At 40.0% G+C, this 18,642-nt stretch overlaps 2 long non-coding RNA genes across 4 annotated transcripts in view; one reads left to right on the forward strand and one right to left on the reverse strand.

Annotated features, from left to right (window-relative positions):
- Positions 1 to 3,024: 3,024 nt before the first annotated feature.
- On the reverse strand, positions 3,025 to 14,423 carry LOC112975742. The gene is made up of 3 exons (XR_003256732.1): positions 14,370 to 14,423; positions 7,172 to 7,222; positions 3,025 to 3,064 (listed from the first exon to the last, which is right to left on the reverse strand). It is a non-coding gene; the product is annotated as an uncharacterized LOC112975742 (long non-coding RNA).
- Positions 14,424 to 15,337: 914 nt separating this feature from the next.
- Positions 15,338 to 18,642, forward strand: part of LOC112975741 — a 52,976-nt gene continuing 49,671 nt past the window's right edge. For all 3 annotated transcript variants that reach the window (XR_003256724.1, XR_003256723.1, XR_003256729.1), the window contains exon 1: positions 15,338 to 15,517. This is a non-coding gene — a long non-coding RNA (uncharacterized LOC112975741). The remainder of the gene's footprint in view (positions 15,518 to 18,642) is intronic.

Consider the following 18,642-nt stretch of genomic DNA (forward strand, 5'->3'; position numbering starts at 1 on the left):
CCTGAGGTTCTGTTGTATACCGCATAAGCCAATTACTAATAGGTCAAGAGTCAGAAGAGGTACTGAAAGTTTTGTTAACACTTGTTTCAGGTGATCTGACTAAATAACTTCATTTCACCCCTCCCATGTTCATGCTGTAGATAATGCCTCTCTACCATACCATTATTTATTTATTTCTATTGATTCACTCACTTCTCACAGTTCTCACCCAGTAATTACTGTGTGAGAGAAAAACACCTATGTGCAATCTAATTAAGCAAGCAAACATAATTATAGCTACCTGCTATTTCCTTGCACGCAGTTGTCATATCTATCTTTGCCTTGATTGTTTTCTTGTTTGCTAATCATAAATTCAGGGGAAGTGAGCTGTAATTGGACCCCCTCCCCAACCAGATGCTAGACTAAAACCTTAACAAAAAAATATAACAACTGAGACCAAAAATCATCACTTGTCTTTATGTTATATGTCTACACAATCTGTCACAGGGTCCAGGCACCAACCAATCAACAAGCACTACTACAGTAAAGTTATTTTTTTATGTAGATTTCAAACAGCTATTACTTAATAGACTGGTAGCTTTTAAAACTACTTTGCATGGACTCTATGACTACTTCTGAGCTATTTAATACAACAGGCCAGGGACTGTCCTCTATCCCTGAGACCAAATTCACAGCATAGCTCTTCTTTCCATTTTTAACCTCTCTTCCTCTCCAGAATGGGTTGGTTGTTGAGTCCAAAGTACCTACTAGAAATAGTTCCAAGCGTGTACCATCCTCCAAACCATGTCTGTGTATTACCTAGGAGAGTACTAGCTGGCATGGGACAGAGCCATGCCAGAGGGCACTTGAATAATTAACCATAATAGACACTCACGGGATAGGAAACATCTTATAGGAAACACTACTTTCTTTAACTTGAAAAAAAAAAAAGTTTTTGCCATGTTATTACTGAGAATGATGAATTTTTGATGCAGGGGAACCCAGGAGATATAGACCAAAGCTACATATTGCCTGGTGCAACATTTTGTTCTCAGGAATTGTTTTGGTTATGGGGCACTTTGCCTAAAGCTTAACAATATTGATGGAAATGCATGCAAGCCTGAAATGAAGCACAAACTATTAAAATACCTCTTCCTCTGCTTTAGTTCTTTCTCTTGTGGTATATCAAGCCAAACCATTTTTTTTTGATTAAAAAAAGTTCTCCCCAGTTTGGCACCACTCAGTCTATTTCTCTTGCCAGTGTGACATTAAACCCTGCCTTGTTCTGCAAGTGGTGTTAACTCTGATCAGCTGCTCTTCTTGCTTTTCCCTGTATGTGAATATGTGTGTACTTGGTGCTATGCTGTCCCAGCACTTAAAGGAGAAAAATCCCATTATGATTTTGTGATTCCAATGCCATATTCACCTTTGTCCATCCCTGGAAATCTCCATTGTGTCACTTGCTTGTGGTTAGGGGCATTATGAATTTTGATTGCTGGTTGCTAAGGATAAAGCCATGTGACTGGGCTGGAGCCAGTCCAGAGGTTCAGTGCTGCCCTTGGGGCAGTTTGACCCTCTGGCTCCCTGCTTTGTCTTCCTCCCTTCTACCCACTGCTCCTCACAGCGCAATCATGACCCCTCTGGTGAGCTGGCTCTGAGGTTCCTCTGATCTTGCTCCAAGCCAACACAAACTGGCTAAACTAGTAGAAAATCAACCTAGTGAAAAAGAAAAATAAACATTTTCTCTTGTGTTACTGAGTCGGTTACTCATGAGATGCGTGCTAGAGGTAGCTTGGTGGGGGCAAGAAAGACCACTTAGCCAGGAATCAATGAAAGAAGTGTGTATTTTTGCTTTGCACTTCATTTTGGGTGACAGCAAATATTAAATAGGCTCGCCTGTATCATGTAACCCCACCCTCAGCACTGACTCAAACATACAGGCAATTTACTTAAGGGTAAGACATTGCAGTGAAACAGCTGAACTGCAGTAAGATAGGATAAACTTAGCCATGGATGAGACCTTTGTACTGGCTCCCAGTTATTTAAATAATAACTCTCTGATAAGTGCATCACTTGAACTTTGGTCAAATTCCCTGGATCAGTAGGTTATTTGGAGTTGTAGCCCTCAGTCAGCGGAAAAATCAATGGATAAATTCCAGTCTATGTAATTTAGCTAACAACCTTGTGCTTTAACTTAGGTGTCCCTAATGCTTAGGCAGATAAAATTTGCTGCAGGAGGCATTAGCCTCTTTCCATTGATTAGAGAGGGAACTTTAACCTTTACATTTGGAGGACTGAAGTAAGTGCAAGGTGGGTGCCTAAGGTTGGRTGTCTGGATCCTACTCACTGAGCATTCAGATAAAAATAGTTCACAGAATCACAGAATGGCTGAGGTTGGAAGGCACTTCTGGAAACTGCTCAAGCAGGGTCAGCTAGAACAGGTTGCCCAGGGCTGTGTCCAGTTGGGTTTTGAATATCTCCAAGTGTGAGACCTCCACAACCTATCTGGGCAACCTGTTCCAGTGCTTGACCATCCTCACAGTAAAAAATTTTTTTCTTATGTTTAGGTGGATTTTCCTGTATTTTCAATTTGTCCTTTCACTGTACACCACTGAGAAGAGTTTGGCTCCATCTCACATTTATTCTGTGATTCTATAATGTCCTTTACTCTCCCCCCCCTCCCCAATCGGGTATTCAGGTCCCTGAACGGTCCAAAGCCTGCTCTCCTGAAGTCCAGGGTTGTGATCCTGCTTTTTGTCTTGTTCCTTCCTCACAGGATCCTGAACTCCACCATCTCATGATCAGTGCAGCAAAGGCTGCCCTCGACCTTCATATCCCCAACTAATCCTTCCTCATTTGTAAATATGATGTCCAGCAAAGCATCTCTCCTTGTCAGCTTCTTGATTGTCTGTGTCAGGAAGTTGTCATCAGTGCACCCCAGAAACCTCCTGGATTGCTTGCGTCTTGCTGTATTCAGCAGATATTGGATTAGTTCAAGTTCTTCATGAGGACCAGGGCCTGTGAACGTGAGGCTTCTTCCATTGGTCTGAAGAAGGTCTCACCCATTTCTTCCTGATCAGGTGGTCTGTACCAGACATACACCTCAACATTAATAATTTAGTTTAGATATTAGACTGAATTTAGATATTAGAATTTAAAAATAGTTAATTTCAGTGCAGTATGGAAACATTTTATGTGTTTCTAGGAAGCATTTCATCCTCTCTCTAATCATCAAAAAATTTATAACAGGCAAATTGAAGAATGAAACATGAGTGGCACGACTGGACATGAGGCCCCTAAGAAACCCACTGATTTGAGCACAGGCTATTTACTGTATGTTATGGTAATATATCCTTAGTATATCCTAACTATATTGTTGATTTATAATTTTAAAGAAAACTCTTCAGGGCAAGGAACAAGTCTTCTGTTGTGTGCTGTATGGGATGTGTATTTATGATGTAAAATACTAATAACTCTTTAGTTGCTTCTGGAAAAAATGACTGAATCTGTAAAATAACTTTGTGCAAACTCTGCTTGTCCTTGAAAATTTTCTCATTTGAATATTCTATGTATGCAAGATACTCCACAGAGGACAATGCAAATACATGTATAGTGCATAAACAGTTTGATATAATAGAAGCTAAAGGCAGGAAACTAGGATAAAAAACCATAGAATTTAATAGAAGGTGGTAAGCAATATAACACAGGACAATAGAACAAGGATGATGAAATACTGTGCTAGGAAGGTAAAATAATCTGATAGGCAGGATGTGGTTAATGAGGAAAGGCTTTATAACTGCAAAACTAAAATAATAGGAGAGGGCAATGGATAAGAAGGAAGTAGGACAGCAATGAATGAGAAGTCTTAACAATAAGGCTTTTAATTCTTCACTGTGGTACTAATAATCTTTGATAGATGTTGCTCTGAGGTTCATGCATATTTGAAAACTTGAGCTCTAATTGCTTGATTTGTGTGGTTTGCTTTCATTTAACTCTCCAGAACAGTGAAATTTTGTTAAACTGGGAGCTCAATGCCATGACAGATTGGCTGTGGCAGATCTAATTGCAGTGGTTTAAGACATCACTGTGCCCAAGCCCTCCGCTGCTCTGTGAGCAGTTCCTTGCCTCTTTCTGCAGCTTGAGAGCATCAAATGTCTGTAAGGGTGGTCACTCTGTGCCTGGCTGGAGGTCTGGCTGTCTTCACCTCCTCTTTTTGGCAGTGGCCAAAAAAGCAGAAAAGAATGTGTGCCCGCACCTCGCTATCCCTGTTCATGTCCCAGTATGTGATCTGGCATAGCTGCTGGAGACAAATTTGCATTCGCACATCAGGCTTAGCTGCGGCAAGGAGCACAAGCTCCTGTGAGCACCACTGTGGGCAGGGACATCCCGATGAAGGGCAGGCAGGATAGCACAAGGAGTGCCGGTAATGTTTTAAAACATTGCAGATTCCTTTAGAGCACAGGATGTAGAGTGCCCAGATAGAAATGAGCCTGGTTAACACAAGGGTAGCCTATGCTGATGAATCTTCTGTTTCAAACTAACAAGAGATTCAAAACCAAGCCTCTCTGAGGAGAGCCGATCATGAAAGGTGATATTACTGCAAATGAAATAGTATGGGTGACATCCTGTCCCTGCAAAAGTCAGTGATAAATGGCCTTCTCCCCACCTATAAAATCTATAAGGAGGATATATTAGCATGCAGCTCTGGTTCTGAAAACATGCAGGTGAAACCTTTTAAGTACATGATTTTTCCATATAATTCAATGAAACTGGTTTTCTTAGATGTGTAAAAGTTTTCAGGATTGAAGTCCAACTGTTTATTATATGGGATATGTGTTAAATTAGTAGAACAGTGGATTTAATTTTACACTTACATTAATCTCCATTACAGAAGTGTAGGAGAACTATGTGCCTCTAAAGGTAAAAAGGGATATGAGTACCACAATACTGTGTAATGATAAAACAAGAAAAGCTGCATACAGGTTGATTAGAGGTCTAGTTAAACATGAAGGGATCTATTTTGGTAAAGCGTAAATGTCAAAAATGTTGAAGGTTCGGTTTGGGAAAACACTTAAAGAATATGAATATATTTTCCAATCACCTAAACTGACTGCAAACTCAAATTCTTGGGACTTCCTCTTTCAAAAAGTTCTGAGAATACTGTTGCTTTATTTTGGCTCTGATCTTGTTTTTTTTCCAACCCTAGAAAATACTGGAAATTAAATGGAAACTAAAAGCTGAAGGAAGGAGCTTTTTAAAAAATAGAACACAAAACCAAAGCTCTTTTTCAGTTTTGGATAAAGACTTAGGTTGTTTGGTATTTTACGTACTCTCAGTTTCTAGTTCTCTTTCCTATGTTGTCACACTGCTTTGCGCTAATTATTAAAATATGGAATATTTACAAGGAAGTAGCTTGTGTTTTTGGGGTCTGGAAGACATTTTCTTTACATAGTGGGAAAAAACAGAGAAGAACTGAAGAAGTGGATCATGAAAAGAAGCGCTGTTTCTGGTAGCAATTAGACAGAGAGATCAGGGAATATGGGGAAATTCTCTAGGAAAGATGATAGGAACCAGTATATGGTAATGATCTGCACAATCATTATACATTCATTTGGAAATACCCAGGTAGTAATTATGCAAATCCTTTATTTCTCTCTTCACAATATTTCTCCATGAGAGTACAGGGAATGACATAATTTACGAAAAGAGGTGCTWATTTATGATTTAGGCATGCCATCACAGCCCTCCATGCTGCCTGGTTCAGGAAATGTCAGTCAATAGAGGACTGGATGAGTGAGATGTGTGAGGGCATTCTCATCTGTAATTATGTGACATATATGGTGTTTCACAACTGTGTCTCATACCTATAGCCTCATGCCTACAACATAACCAGCTTAGTGCCCTTGGCATTGCTTGACCCATTTAGTAAGTTTTAGTCTTCCTTCATTTAGCCCAAACAAGGAACACCTATAAAATTGTCAGATTCTTCTCCAGTATAAACTTATAAGACGGCAAGCAAAACTTTGATCTGCATCACCTGGCCCTGGGACTGAGCACAGGACTAGCCTTGAATTTAGAGATTATGGCTACAGGTAAAATGGCAGAGGGCATGTGTTAACATATGTTAATAACGATTGCAGGAATAACTCATTCTACATGGAGTAAGGGCTGAGCCTTTCTTAAAAGCAGGGATCAACAGAGTATTTTATTTGCCCTTTCTTTGGCAAATAAATAAAGATTTCTTTGTCCTCTGATTTCTAAACTGGGACTTACCCAACACTGGGAAAGGTTTGCTGTTATAACTGTACTGGCAAATGTTCTAATGTAGGCGTAGTTTTATCAGCAAAGGGAGACTGCTTGCACTGCTCATATTAATTCCCTGAAGAAAAAAAAAAAAGGTAACCCATTATCTATCCATGTTTTTGGTTCTATAATTAATCTTGTGCTTGGATTTTTGGGCATAGAAATGAGCACAAAGTAACACAGCTTTAACCGGTAATCTACACTGACATTTAAGTTTTGCCTTGGAGGAAAGTACCTCCTTGCCCTCCCACCTTGACTTCTTAATCTGAATTTCATACAAATATAGAGAGAGCTTCCACTGTTTTCTTGACATCTGCTTTTTTTTGATGATGGGTATTGATTTTTTTATTTTAACCTTCAGCAAGTGGGAAGAGGACGGCAGTTAGGTCTATAGCACGAGGAACAGGAAGGAGGCATAATGTTGCCTTATCCCTCCATACTACTGCTCCTAACAATTTCTCTTTTTCTGCTGCTTATATAAGCTATAATCAGGAGCGGGAACAAGATTATTTCCTGTGAAGCAGGAGCAGAGGAGGTATATTTAGAGACAGACAGACATATTTCAGAGTAAAGAAGTTTAAAGGTGCTTATTTTGGCCTACTAGTAACCAGTATTCTAAGCCTTTTGTCAACAAATTTATGTTTAGCAAAAATACAGCCATTGCCTTGAAAACAAGCTAATCTTTTATCTTTCAAATCACATTTATTTTATCATTTCTAGGATTTTACTGTAAGGAGACTGAGAGAAAGTAGAGGGACTCCATCTCTTTCTAACAAGATCAGGACAGTATGTTCTCCTGTCCTTTCAGATCAAACATGGATTAGTCTCCTGCATTCGCTTCAACCCTCTATGTAAATATGTAAAAACGCAGGCTGGATTATTAGGTTACCTTGTTCAGTCACTTCAGTGACACTGATCCATGTGTCAGGCTCCTAGAGTTCTGTAAAAGATAAGATTAGTAAGGAAATAAAGTTCAAGGGTCAGAGCTTTGGTAAACAATCAAAGCCAAAGAAAGTTCATTGAGGTGCGATTGCTTAATACAGACACGTCAAGTAGCCATTTAAATTTCAGACATTGGATTTATAGCGCAAATAGGCACAGAGAAAAAACAAGCCAGGCAATGTGCAGCTAATTCAGACATCCCAGTGAGAAAGAAAATCTTTTATGAGACTTCTAAGCTTTCCAACTGCTGTGCTCTTGAGACCTTGTTCTGTCCTTCAGCTGGCATCCTGCCTTCAGGCTTTTAATTATAGGGACACCTCTTTTGCCTCCTCTAGTACTGACCTGAGCAGGGTGCTTGCCCCTGCCCTTATTGCCACCCTTCTCTGATTGCTGCTCTTCTCTGAGAGATTATGCTAATGTTATTGCATGCTTCCTCATTGCCTTGAGGGAGAAGCAGACGGGCTTGCAAACCTTTTCTTCTGCCAAATCTTTTTCAGAAGCAGAAGGAATTGCAGGGCCGATGCCCATGACTGCAACAGCTATGGGAGCAGGATGAGCTATAGGAGCATCTCTGGAAGTAAGGAAAGTCCCAGGGCTGGGGGAGACAAGAAGAGGCTGGCACCCTGACTGGGACTTAGCAGTTGCCATGCTCCGCTGTTCACTTTGCTCCTGATTATTTACCTTCTGCGATTGGCTTTTGAGTAACTGAGGAAAGTTCCTTGCCCAGTGAATAGCTTTCAATTTAAGAAAATGCTGAATATACAGATTTCCAAGGACTGCATCAGGTTTGAGCTTTCAGAGCAGCTTCTTTTTGAAGCTCAGGAGCATAGACAGAACTAGCTCCTCTTGCTGGCAAGAGTCTTCTGGAATTTCTAGCTAGTGATATAAAAGTAACTGAGGATCACAGGAGGCAAAGAGGAAAGAAATCCTGTCTTCCTTTCAGAGCCATACATCTCTAATTCCCTTTGATCTTTTGGTCAGCATTTGATTAAAGGTTTGGATGTAGACTGGACTACCTAATCACAGGCAGTTTGCAATAATTCTGTACTGGTGCTATGTGCTTCAGTCTACTTCTGTAATCTTGCAAACCAGAATTTAAGAAACTGGTAGTGTTATCATTCATAAGCAGGAGGTTATTTAAGGTTAGTTTCATGCTCTTATTAAGATTTTCAGAGGCAATTCTCCAAGTACAATAAATTCTATATCAGTTCATTGTACCAAAGCAACACCGTAAAAATAGTCCCTTAACATTAATATTTACAATTGTGGTTACAGGGTGAGAGCACCTTATTCTCATTAGCCAAGGCTGATGTCAGTGGAGTGTTTCAGTTAGAGATACACTTTAACCGCAATCTCAGACCCAGATAGCCTAAATCTGAACGGCTCTGAAATGTCAGGATATTTAATCCTGGTATAACTTTCACAGTTAGTCTCTTTTTTGTAATGAGTCAGACAATTGTTTTAGCTCCACATATAGCCCATATATAAAAGTCCCAGATGCAGCTCCCTGCATCCCCTTACTTCCAAGAATTTAAAATCTAGCCCTGATTTGTGAGACTTAGGCTACAMCTGTACCAGTGAATTAAACAATGCCACAACGTCCCCCTCACTTGCTGGAATAGTCTCTGATGCTCTTTTTGCCCATGCTAATTAGCATTTCCCCCCCAAATTTCCAGGCACAGTGTGGGAGTTAGAGCCAGCCAGGGACTGCAGTCGCAGTGGCACTTTGGATGACCCTGTTCTGGAGGCTAAGAGAGCTTAATAGCAGAGACATGGCCACATTGTGCCAGCTGATCTCAGAGCCAGAAAACAGGCCCTGGCATGTTTCCTTTACTAGTATAGATGTAGCCTTAGGGTTTTTATCTTTGGCTCTGTGATTTGTTAGGAAATGTTTTCCTTCGGATGAGACAGGAAGATGAATAACCTCCTTATGTGTTCATTTATGACTCGGAACCAGCCACAGATTTCACAATACTTTTCAGTAGAAAAACAGGAACATCCCAAGTGTCTCAGCTTATTTTTGCTGTCTCAGTTGCTAGTATCTGAAATGTGAACTACTTTTCTTTGATCATAGTGCTGTTACTATTTGTTTTTCTGCTTTTTGAGGTGATTTGCCATATTAGAAGCAAGGCAGGCCAATGAAAAAAATCTAATAAATTCTCTTCAACTCTGTGCCCACCATTTGTTGTTTTCATAGGAAATTTAATTCCAAAATGGATATAACAATTTTACTGAGTGATCTAATGAGAACTGGTCTTAATACCCAGTGGATATGTTAGAAAAGAGATGAAGATCCATTTTTTCTCATAAAGAGATACTACTGCTATACTGGAATGGATATCTGTATTTGTACCTCTGAGAGATCAGAGGGCCAAATAGAAAGTTTTAATGTTTATGGAGGTGAGTGGGGCAGGCAAATTTAAATTAATCTTTCGTGATCCACTGTGAATTGGGGTAATATCATTTGGCTATTTGGAGAGCCATGACAATCTCACCGATTTGAGGAGAGCACAGCACCGTCTGTCTGGAGACACTGGAGTGGTCTGTTGCTATTGCTTGAAGCTGATGAAGGACATGCTGGGGAGGAGGTGACACTTTGGCCTAAGTCATTTGACAGCGTAGGCTGAGCTGTGGCAAGCTAATGTGAGCCCGAGGTGTGTTTCCTGTCTGGGGGAATCTCAGATGATCAGTTTACAAGGACACATAATCTGTCCCCTTCTCCTCAGTTACAATAATGCCCAGCTGAAAGGTTAGGACACATATACTAGTGTGCAGAGGGAAAAAAATGGCCCATAGCAAAGGGAAAAAACTTTTGGTCATATAGCCCATCATTCTGCCAGTGTAAAATTGTTTCTCTTGAACATCAGTCTTGAATAGATTAACTGGCTCAAATAATAGGACTTCTGCTCCTTCCTTTTGGGGGTTATTCCATGGTCAGAAGAATTTATTTGATAGCTTTCATTTGATCTTCTTTAAATATTAGCCTGATTTTCTTAATTGTATGCCCTTATCCTCCATAACTCTTTCTGCTCTGTGCTCTCCAAAACAGAGACAAGGGATCCCAAACCAGCCCCTTCCCAAATCTGGACTCAAGACAAGATCTGTATTTCACAGGTTAGTTTGAAATGCTGGGATGCAATTGCATCCTAATCGTGTCATCACACAGCTTGGCAACGCATAGTTAGATTTTTCCCATCTTCATAATCTTTTCCAGTTCCCTGTTACTTACAAGGAGAAGATAGAACATGTGGGTTGTTAGAGCTGCTCAAGCCTGTTTGGTGTTATTTTAATTTGAATTTATTTGGGGGAGGGGGAGTAAAGAACATTACTTTAAATCATTAGATTAATAGGAATAGTTATGGAAGTTTCCAAATTGAATTCCACAGATTCTCCCCTTCTTTATTCTAACAGTTGTTTTTCTTTTTTTAAGTGCATATTTCTGAATGGCAAGGATAACGTCAGGCAAACCCTTCCTCATTTAGTGAGGCGAGCAAGACATAATTGAAAAAACTGTCAGTTTAAGATAATATACAAGATTAGTGGAAAGGTCTGTACTGCGAGTTAGTAATCTGTCCATGCTTGAACTTCAAGACAGCCTTGCGCTGAGCACCAGCGATCCCATTGCAGAGCTGAGACCTTCAGTTTTCATCAGCACTCTGATGACAGAGGATGGAGTTTGAACAACTGAAGCACTTAACATATGTTTTATGGGAAATAGTCAGTCGTTTAAAGTGTCATACTTGTCTGGTCTATTTTACAGTATTTGCAGTCTCCCAGTGGAAGTTTTAAACTGTTAACTATACAGTGGCAAGCCAGGGATGCTCCATGTATTGATAAAAGTATAGTAATGAACCAAGGGTATTTGATTTTTTTTTTTTTTAACCCAACAGGCCTGGTTAGAGCAGTCTTCTATTGCCTACAAGTGTTAAATGCACATACTTAAAAAATAGAAAGGTGGCAGTGGGTTTAAGACTCATGGAGTTGGGACACCTCATGCTCTCACCTCCCAGTGTTGCATGCTTGGGCACCTAGAGGTGACTGGTGTACCACCACACTCATTGCTGTAGAAGGAGCTCTTATACATGATTGTGACTTCAGTGTTATATCTGTTCCTTTCCTGTGGCCTTGTCTGCACAACTAAAATGTTTTTTGTTTTGTTTTGTTTTGTTTTGACCTGGGGGTGACTAATGCACTCAAGCTATCCTAAGGTAGAAATGCAACCCAAATCAGGTCCTTTGATTTCATCTCCAGGAGTAGTAGGTAAGGTCACTGCTCTACATCAGTTAGCGCATTGCACCTTGCATTTCTGACTAGGTTGCAGGCACTTGCAATTCCTTGCTTCGGAAAGACTGTGATTTCTGACCAGTAGCCTTCTTCATACAGAGCCATTGTCATTGCAATAGAGAAAAGCATTAGAAAGAAGATTTCTGAAACAACCATGTGAATATTTTGTCTAATCTAATCTCATGCTTCACTGCGAGTGGAGCTAGATAAGCTCCCCCTTAAAGCGGCAGAGCAGAACCCACTGGCAGTCTCGGAGAGGAAGGAAAGGGTTTCTGCATGTGAGAGAGAACCTGACCTCTCTGAAAGACTCCTTTGCCCTCCCGTTGTGTTTTTAAATATCATTTTACTCAGTTTACCTGTTTGCTGGCTCCCCTAGTTAAGCTGTTTTAGGTGCTGCTAGGGCCATAATGAATGAAAGAGGCTCCCTGTTTTTGCCCTAGGCTCTGCTGCCTAATTAAGACAGCCCATATGCAAACACTAGGAGACTGATGGCTCTGAAAGCTGTATGGCTAGTTATTAATGGACCTCCCCTGGCAACATTACTTTTCTTCTCTAATTGAGATGTCTCCCAGTGTTGAAACTTTCAGGTTGTTATGGTAGAAGGTTAGTCAGTTCAGAAAGTGTCCAAGGTGAAGGCATGAAGTGTCGGTTTCAGTGTTATGCAAGACATGCACAGTTTTCAGGAACACCTCCCAAAGCAGTCGGTGAGCTATACGTTGCCAGTCTGGGTGGCTCTGGACATCACTAACCTTATTTTTGTGAAGTCAGATGCTGACAGTCTCTCCTAGATCATGACATGGGGTGAAAAGAGAGCAATTGTTTCATCCTTTCATCTGTTTTCTTCTGTTTAGTTGGTTTTCCCCCCTTAATGTTAGGTGACAGAAATTGACAGTCTCTAGCAGAAAGGTAAGAGCATCAGGTAGTAGTAGTATCATTTGATGCTCCCAAAGGCTTTGATTATCTGGCAGCAGTTTAAAGTGCAGCTCTGCTCTGAAAAATGATTCTAAAAATGGCACTGTGGGGTTCTGTCCCTATCATCTCTTAATGATGTCCGTATCAAATGTCTTCAGTGTGCAGTGAAAAAGATGCTTAATTTTTTTTCCTGCCTGCCAGCCTCTGTGAACTCAACCTGGACTTGAAGTTCACACTGGGTTCTTTCTTTCTCCCATGTAATTGCCAGTAACGAAGCTCTCTATGGGCCAAATTAAGCCCTCAGTCACACCACAGCAAGCCTGCTGTCTTTGAACTAGACATTCAGTGCCACCTGTAAAGCCCCATGTTTGCCACAGTTTTGTTCAGGTGACTGGAACCTATTAAGCAGTTCTGTTGATGCATAGCAAAAGGAAATATAAATCAGCTCCCCGTGTCTTTGCTGCTTTTGGTATGTGAAGAGCGGTGGAAAGCAGAAGTTTTATATCTTTTGTCTCTAAAATGGAATGCATAGGGAGCAGGTCTGTGTGGGAAAATGTCACAGTTTTTTGCATGGCATTTTTCAGACCAAAACTGTACACTAAAGAAGAATAAGCCCACTTCCCATATGATACGTTCTTAACTAAGTTTCTTTGCTTTCTTTCATATTTTGCATATATCATTCTTGCTCAGCAAAATTACTCAGTCTTGTTTTTCCTGTTATTCTTGTTCTTTTGTACTCTTTTTTACTCTTTTGTAGTCCCCTCCAATCTTGTCACAAAATATACACCCCATTTGATGAATACACCCTCCCCTCTCCCTATGGGTTGAAGAACATTTGGTGTTCAATCTGTCCTGCACTTTATTTCCTTACTTGAAGTACTAAAATATGCTTTATACATATATATATAATATATACATACAGCAACACGTTACACATGTAGCAAAAGTATACATGCTGCAACATCCTTTTCAAGATAGTTGTTTTCACAAACTGAAGTCCCAATATTCAGAAATAGTGAAATTGGCAGCAGATTCCTGCAGGAGTACTTCAGCAGTCAAAAAGAGAGATATGACAGGAACTGTATGCAATTCAAAATACTCTTTCTTTATTGGTCAATAGTTTGACCAGATAGCATGAAAGAGAAAATAAAAAGCTCTTAAAAATCAAGTAAGCCCCATTTTTGAAAAAAGACTTCGGTAGCCCTCATTGGGCTGCTGACTTTCCCTGTTCAGGATGGCCAGATAGGCTAATATATACTGAGTAGTTCTCTGCCAAATTGCATATACTTCAGGACATGTGGAACAGCAAAATGCAACCTGAATTCTGGCCCTCAGAGAAACCCACCAAACTACTTGCACATAAAAGAGACAAATGCAAAGTACAAGCATAAAAGAAAAGATGAAGCCATCTGAGCAAATCATGCTTGCTTTGAACTCTAGAGGTTTAGTTTTTCTTGCTTCAGCTAACCAGCTGCAGTCCCTCCATGGTGGCCTCTAGGCTGGCTAACTTCCCAAGCAGTTCCTTGAAGGTGGCAACTCTCCTTTAACATAAGAGTTAATAGTTCCTGCGTATGTTTCATAGCACTTCCTTTTAAGTAGTGCTTTGAGGAAGTGCCTGAATGATAACATTGCCCAGTGGAAGGTGGGGAAGGGGACAGAGATTAATTAGCTTCTATCAAAGTCACTGTGTAGCCATGGAGCCCAAATTTGTAGAGCGGGCAATTTTGTCGTAGTGAGCATGCTTTATATTGGCTGGATAACATGATATACAAAAAAAAAAAAAAAAAAAAAATCCCCCCCCCCCCCCAATCAAAGCACAGAGGTTGTCAAAAAGAAAGCAGAGAAATGATTTGAGCTCCATTTTGCAATGTGCTCACAGAGGTGCAAGAGACTATGGGAGAAGAGGCATTTAAGCCTTCCAGGATAGYGGCCACTGTTGTCTTCCTTACCTCTCCTGAGCACATGTCCATCACATCTGTTGGTGGCAATAGCTGAGGCATCTGTAAATCACATTTCAGCTGTACAAATGGAACTGACTGAACTTCATTATATAAATGGCTGCTATAGGGCATTGTTGATGGAAATGAGTTCTGCCGTTCCTCATACAACATTGCTTCTAACCACTGCACTTCAAAATGGACCAAAAAAAAAAGGGGGGGGGGAACTGAAAAGGTCCATCCCTCCAGTTATTATATGAGTTGGTGTGGAGTGCTATAAAAATGTTTATGGTCTATGCCACTTGTCTGCCAAGACTTGCATAACTCACTTGTGGCTCCACCACTTGTGAGCAAAGCGCTCACCCCAAATGCATGGCCATAAAATCTTTATAGTGCCTTACAAAGTGTGGTGTGCTATAAAGTTTTTATGATCATGCATTTGGGATGACCGCATTACATCATCACATATTTTCCCTATAAAGATGTTGGCTTACTGTTGCTGTAAGCCAACTAACCTTTACAGATGGTTCCTAGAAAAAGCTGAGAGTTCCCTGCTTTGTTTTTTGTTGTCAGCATGAATTTAATGTACTCCTTTTGTTTCATTAAGTCTCAGAGTTAGGCTGCAGGGGAAGCGGAATAGCGCAGTCAATACATGACTGGATTTGCTTTCTAGTTATATCAATCACATTGTCTCACTGCATTATTAAACATTCATGCTTTGGTAATGTTTGTATAGTACAGCCGATATACAAGCCCAGACGCAGCTGCTGTGTGCATGGGGTGTGTATCATGGGATCCGGTTTGTGCGCTCTCAGCCCTTGGGGAACATGTGTCACTTGGAGATTTCATTGTGCCAAGCACTAATACATGCTAAATGATACTTCCTGTCTTAATTTTTGTTTACCCTCAATTCTTATCTGGGTTAGTTTTCAGTCAGATGAGTTAGCTGCCTCTCTCTGTGCCCCTATGAGCTCTCACAAACAGGGAAGAACCCAGGAATATACGATCTGGAGTGAGAAAAGAAATGAAGGAGCCCTACATTCACAGGCAGCATGAATTTACCTGGGCTTAGCCGGTTGTGAAACTGCACCCTCTGACTATGTTTCACCATCTATAGAAGGGAAATAACAGTGCTGAGTCATTTTTAAAAGTCAGTTGAGGTAAGCTACCAGAGGGCTTCTTACCGTCTTGAATGCAGCAACACGTATGCAAGTTTGAGCTGAAGCATGGCTTTTGGACAGCAGGGTAGTGATATGCAAAGGGGTTAAGAATTATGTAAAAGAAATGTGCCTATTATAGCAAGCGTGACATACTTAAAAGTTCGCACAGTGTCTGAAGCACTTTGGAAAAATGTGAACTAGGTGTTGAACATGACAATTTTTAAGTGAATAGATTAAGAGAGGAAACCTTGAAATATAACTAACTTTAGAGAATATCTCTGTGCTTAAAGTAATTTAAAAAGTAAACTAGGTTCTGTATTTTTTTAAATAAATAACACAGTTCCAGAATAACTACAACAACAAAATAAAAAGCTATGCACTGAAGATTTAGAACAAAGTGATGAAAAATCAGTTTTCACATTCAAGGCAGGTTATATCAGAGAAGGAAACAATCTCTGTATGAAAGTATTTAGACCAGTCTCCTGAAATAATAAGCCTTCCTCAGCATTTACCCATAGTCTAATGAATGATATTAGTTTAAATTAGTCCTTACTACTGACCTAGGAGATGGGGAACTTTATAAAATAGTGCCAAAATTCACGAACTAGATAGGGTAGAATGAAGTTTCAGTCTGAAGTTCTGCTCCTTTCTTGGAGAATTTTATTATTTGTTTAAAACTTTTTTTCTTGTTTATTTACTCATGGTTTTGTTCCCCTGTTATTATGGGATCAGGTCCATAGGCAGCTGATTACTCCTGGTTTCTTAAGCACTCTTCTAAAGCAGGTTTCAGCAGACTTTTAGAAGCCCCAGACTAACACAAAGTTATGATTTTAATTTTGATGATGTCAGCATGTAAGAAAAGGGAAAAAAAAAAAGTCACCCACTGCCACCCATTCATTGCTGTCTGTTTCTGACAGCAGGTGGAATCTGTCTGAGTTACAGCCATAAATTTTCAACAGCTGAATGAATGGGAGACTTTGATACTCTGCAGTGCTAACTTACATATGGAAACAGTGTCAGCATAGTCCCCCAGGCAGAATGAAGAGCAATGTATTTGTACATGATGGATTAAATGACCACCACCTTCTCATGAGGAACAGGTCTAGTCATCAAGCAGTTAACATTGAATGTAATTGAAGAAGCTGGAGAAGGGAAAGTTTTAGACTTAACTGATCTCAGGCAGGAAACTTGCAAATTTTCCACAGAGTTAATAACATAGATCAAAAAAAAAAAAGGTCATCCTTGGCTGTATGCACAGTGCTGTCTGATGCTGAGGACTTTCTGTTATCAATGCTTGGGTCTTAATGAGTAGCTTCTCTGTATGTTTATTTATGCTTTCAAGCTACTGTTTATATGTGTCTTGTAAAGGTGAAAAATGTATTCCAGGTGCAGCATAATGTAAACATGAAAGACAAAGCTCTGAGGGAGAGAACTGAGTTTTGCAGCTGACAGCTGTACATGTGATGTCCCCTGCTGGAGCCGTTTAATACAGCCTACAATCAATTAATTCCGTTTATAGTTTGTGGAGAGCATTGCAAAGACTGTCAGGTGCAGTAAAGAAAGTAGTTTTGGAAAGGCATAGGTGGAAATATATATATTCCGTTCTTAAAATAGCTGCTACCTATATCATTAGGATCTTAGATTGTCAAAATGAAAAGAAATGATATGACCTCATGTACTCTTATGCATCTTTGTACTTTTGACATTTAAGTTGGCCCAATCAGTGGAAATACTTTGAGTGCAGTTCTTCTCTGAATAATGTCCGGATGAAAAGAGCATTTTAGAGTTCACTGCTTGTGTCAGTGAATTCCACATCAAAACTGATCCAATTCATACAGAAAGTTTAACGACCAATTAATCTGATGTGGGTTACACTATTTATTTTCAGATGGACATGGCATTACACATCCCTGTAAAATGGAAGGACCTTAATCCTGATCCTGGAAAAAGTCATTCATATGTGGAGTAGTATTCTTCCTTTCCCCACAGTTTTCTATTTTGCCTATCTATCAATGTCTTTTAGCAAGGAATTTTGCAGACAAAATGTCCTCATCATTCTGATCCGACTTAGATAACTCTTCCGACAGTGTTGAAAACAAGGGAAGATGCTCATTCTCTCATAGAGTGTTAGTACTAATGTGTTAAAAGAGGTTTAAACTAATACAAACAACAGCACCCAGTTTGCAGGCTTTGCAGGCACTCAACTGAGCAACTAAGTCTCTAAACATGCATAGATTTACTCCTCTTTTTCAAACAATTTCCAGCTATATATGGTCTGACAATAATTGTTTTCTCTCAAACCATTCATATGTCAGTCTATATACAGGAATTAGGGGTCTGAGACTCACTTGAAGACTCGTCTATGTACAGAAAACAACCCAGGTGTGCTGTTTTCAGAATCAGCTGGTTTTTGTTCAGGGAAAGGGGTCAGAGCAAGGGGAATGACCTGCAGGGATTTGAATTCCCCACACAGGGACACAGGACTTCTCAGTTTGAACTCAAGCAAGGCAGAAAGCAGGGAATGCCAGAGGCTGGCTCACACAGCTGATTTGGATATTGGCTGTTGTGTCAACAGTTGGTTTGGCCAAACTGGCTCCAATTCAGTWCTGGCCTTGAACAGCTATTGTGGAATTGCTTCTTTCAATTAGCTCTCTGAAGGAATGCTTCATCCCACACCGAGAACCCATTTGTGTAGTCTAAACTGCCGCTCCTTCAACACTCTCAGTGTAGGAAAAGCCCAGAAATAGCCTAGAGTAGCTGTTGTGCTTATAATTCAAACCCAAACTTATTTCACTCTAACTTCCTGCCTTGATAGCCTTTCAGCTTAATCAGAAAAAAAGATGGGAAAGGAAAATCCATTTTACAATCATTTATATAGTCATTATATGAAATATAGTCATTGCAAAATATAGTTTAAATCAATATCAAAACACAAATAAACAAATAAAAAAATAAAGACTCTCCAAACCTGCAAACTCGTCTGAATTGCTGTTCTGTACAACACCACAGTCAGTCTCCAGACTTGTTGTGGACTATCAGGTCCAAGTCCTTCTCTTGACTTTATTGAGCACTTTCATCATTCCTATTTTACTTTTTCCCCATTCATGCTCCTTCCTGTACCATAG

The sequence above is a fragment of the Apteryx rowi genome, unplaced genomic scaffold (genome assembly GCF_003343035.1).
Source record: "Apteryx rowi isolate R43461 unplaced genomic scaffold, aptRow1 scaffold_688, whole genome shotgun sequence".
Taxonomy (NCBI): Eukaryota; Metazoa; Chordata; class Aves; order Apterygiformes; family Apterygidae; genus Apteryx; species Apteryx rowi.